We start from the raw sequence: 4,411 nt of genomic DNA on the forward strand, positions 1-4,411 counted from the left end.
GTGCGGGTGGCACATAAAAGACACCATTTCGAGCGTGGCCGTTTTCGTGCGGGTGACACGTAAAAGCACCCACTACACTCTCTGAGTGGTTGGCGTTAGGAAGGGCATCCAGCTGTAGAAACTCTGCCAAATCAGACTGGAGCCTGGTGTTGCCATCCGGTTTCACCAGTCCTCAGTCAAATCGTCCAACCCATGCTAGCATGGAAAGCGGACGTTAAACGATGATGATGATGATGATGATGGACATAGATATATCTGTGTGTGATGTGCATGTGTGTATGTATGTGTGTGTATATATATATGCAAAGTATGGGGGTTTAGTTCACAGGCTATCTAAACGATTAGGCATGCCAGGTAAGTGCTGTAATGGATTACTAGGGCTCCAAGGTTGTAGCTGAGGCAGTAGTTATGGAGCCATTGCAGATTTCCGATGCAGTGGATATATATATATGTGTGTGTGTGTGTGTCAGAGTGTCCTTCTCCTAGAAGACTTGCCTTCACCATGGCTAAGGAGCCCCACCATGGTAATGATGGTCTCCTTAATTAGCTGCACTATTAAAGCCATGACTGTTTGATGGAGGTAGATTGGGCTCATGTTTTAAAATGAAGCCTTGATCAGGACAACCAATATAGAAGAACGAAATTTTGAATTAAAATTGACTTACCAATGTTGGCTTGCAGTTTCCTTTTGAGGAAAAGCTTAGGAGAAGGTACTCCAGCATAAAATCTGCAGTCAACTTAGTACTTGTAATTTTGCTTTGCTTGTTACTGGAATCTACTATTTTGACCCAGGAAATGCAGTGTTGAGTCTTTCCATCTGTTGAACATAGAGTTCTGCATTGACCGTTTCGTACCGTTCAAGCAATTCGTAATGGATAATCCTTTCCCAGTCACACCATACACACAACATTGCTTTACGTGGATGAAGATCTTGTTTCACGTGCGGTGTCGCTTGTTTACTGGGGCTAAGCCATTCCTTACACTGCTTCATATTGATGTAAAGGCACCATTTTTTGTCGCCAGTAATGATTTGGTAAAGAAATTGTTGCTTGTGTCCATGAGTTGAGTGGTGACGAGCAAGCAAACCAGCGGAGATTGTGGCTTGTTGATTATTGTTGTTGTCACTTAAAGCAATCAGAACCCATGCTCCATACTTCTGAACCTTTCCCATCAAGTGAAGATGCTTCTCTATAGCATTGTGGGAGCATTCCATTTTCTCTGCCAGTTCCCTTGTCGTTTCACGAGAATTTTTGTGCAAAAGTTGGTTTAATCGCTCTTCCTCGAACTCAACTGGACGGCCAGAATGAGGTGCATCTTTGAGGTCAAAATTTCCATTTTTGAACTTGGCATACCAAACACGAGCAGTTCTTTCAGCTATGGTACCCTCTCATGACCTTCGAACGTTGGGCCTCACAGAGTCAATGACAAATGACTGAGACCTTTGGAGATATGCTGTGCTTGAGCAGATCTGGCAAGCCAAGTGAGACCATAACCATGGCCTATGCCAGTGCAGCATAACTGGCCCATTTAAGAGAACCACTCAATCACTGGGCAATAAACTGCGCTTGCGAAGACCTGTTGAGTCAAGTGAAGTCATTGTCATGGCCGATGATAGTATCGCCTGATTGGCACCTAAAAAGCACCATTTGTGTAAAAAGCTTATTGTAACTGCAGATGTCAGCTTTTTACATTTATGCACTTCCAGCCACATTGAAAAGCTATCCACCACCACCACCACAAGGTAATATAAACCCTTAAGTGGACCTGCATAATTGATATGCAGTCTGGACCATAGAACATTGGTTTTTGGTCATGGTTGCTATTTAGTGGTAGTGATTTTGCAGCTAAGGCACACCCTCTGCTAGATTTCACACATTCTTCAATGTCACGGACTATTGTTGGCCAATATATGTATCTTCTCATTAATGATTTCATTCTCGAAATCCCTGGGCAACCCATATGAAATTCCTTTAATAATTGCTTTTGTAGTGTTGCTAGCACTATGACTCTTTGTGCATACATCAACACATTGTCACACAGAGAGAAATGGTTCGCATTTGTGTTGCACATATTTTTATCGCTTTTAGCCTTCAGTATTTCTTTCAATTTTATAATAAATTTTTCGATTTTAATTTTATGTCTTGTAAGGTAACTGGCAGTTCATGGATGATGTTACACAAAACATTTTTGATTTCATTTTATGCTCGCAATGTGGCAATCACAGTATCTTCAAATGGTTCTGAATTTTTTGAAATCAGTCTTGATAGACAATTTGCATGACCTAGTTTCTTGGATCGTATATACTCCATCTTGAACTCATAGTTTAATAATATTGTACCCCAGCATTGTAACTTATTAGCAGTGTGGGTTGGAATTCCTTTCTCAACCCAAATATCAATAATAATGTACAGTGATCAGTTTGTAGATGCAAACTTCTACTGTGCAAAAGTCTGAAATTTTTTCATGGTAAAAATTATCGTTAGAGCTTCGTTTTCGATTTTTTACTCTGCTGATATCAGAGAACATGAGGCATCTTTAAATTTATGCAGCATCACTGCTCCTATACCGGACTCAGAAGTGTCTGAAGCTACAACAGTCTCTGCTGCAGAATTGAAGTGTGATAACAACAAATCAGATATTAATATTTTTTTATTTTGTCAAATGCCTTTTGGCAATTTTCCAACCAGTTGAATTTCATATCTCTTTTCAACAGATTATTCAGTGGGACCCTCACCTTATGCATATTTGGAATATAATTTTGGTAATAATTTGCCAGTCCTAAAAATGTTTGTAAGGTCACTATATTAGTCAGAAGGGGCATATTTTTAATTGCGTCTGCCCTCAATGGGTCTGGTCAACGTCCATTTCTGTCAATGATTTGTCTTATATATCTTATTTTTGGTAAGAAAATTCGCATTTTTCTTCACTCAAAGTAAAACTGTAATCCCTAATTTTTTTGAATAGATATTTTAACATGCTCTATGTGTTGATCCCTGGATTCAATTTTAATGAACATATCATCCAGATAGGGAATTGCAAATTCACAGTTCTCTTACACTGCATCCATAATCTGTTGAAAAATCACTGGTGCACCCTTTAAGCCAAATGGTAACCTGCTGTATTTATACAGTCCTTTATTTGCAGAGTTAAATTTTGGTCCTGTTTTAATTTTGTTAATATCCAGGAATGTATATCTGCATCCTTGCTTGCAGTAAGCCCATGAACAAAAATTAATGACTTAAACATGTCCTGAGGTCAACTCATCCAATTTGGATTTCTCACACTCTCTGTCAACTACTCCATCATAGGTGACAAAATCTTCATCATCTTTTTTGACCAAATTTAAACATTACCAGTGAGTGTTGAACAGGGAACTTCTTTCACCGAAAATTTTTGATAAAATATTATTTCATTGAAACAAATCTCACCTGGCTTCTTCAGCAGGAGATAACTTTCTTAAAAGTGATTGTCCTCTTTTCTCGTCAGACCAGCTTTTACACTCTTCTTTGAAGATTTCATCGTATCTATGAAAATATGCAGAGAAGGTAATCCCTTGTCCTGGATTATAGATGAATTCTCAGCTGAATTTGTTACACTGTCTGGCAAGTATGAACCTGAAGTATTTTCAAACTCCTTCAACATTAATTCCAACAACTGTTGTAGTTGTTGTTGTAGTGTAATGTCAGTGTGCACACATGGCAGAGTGTAAGCACCTTGAGAGAAATGCTGGACATAAGAAGCATCGGATGTGGTGTGCAAGAGAGATAACTGCGCTGGTATGGTCATGTGCTACATATGGATGAGGAGAGCTGTGTGAAGAAGTGTCACTGCCCAACAGTGGAAGGAATCCAAGAAAGAAGGAGCCCCAGGAAGACATGGGATGAGGTGGTGAAGCATGACCGTTGAACGTTGGGTCTCACAGAGGCAATGACGAAAGACCGAGACCTCTGGAGATATGCTGTGATTGAGAAGACCCTGCAAGGAAAGTGAGATCACAGCCATAGTCTACACCAGTGTTGCATAACCAGCCCATTTAAGGAGTACCTTTGAATTGTTGGGTGACATGCCGCGCTTGAGGAGACATCGAGTTAAGTAAAATCAAAATCAAATAAAATCACAATCAAATGGAAATTGTAGTTGTGGCCAATGCTAGTGCTGCCTCACTGGCTCCTGTGCTGATGGCACGTAAAAAACACCCACTACACTCTTGGAGTGGTTGGCGTTAGGAAGGGCATCCAGTCGTAGAAACATTGCCAGATCAGATTGGAGCCTGGTGTGGCCTCCTGGCTTGCCAGTCCCCACTCAAACCGTCCAACCCATGCCAGCATGGAAAACGGATGTTAAACGATGATGATGATGATAATGATATATATATATGTATATATATATATATATATATATATATATATAT

This window comes from Octopus bimaculoides, chromosome 28 (assembly GCF_001194135.2).
Source record: "Octopus bimaculoides isolate UCB-OBI-ISO-001 chromosome 28, ASM119413v2, whole genome shotgun sequence".
NCBI lineage: Eukaryota > Metazoa > Mollusca > Cephalopoda > Octopoda > Octopodidae > Octopus > Octopus bimaculoides.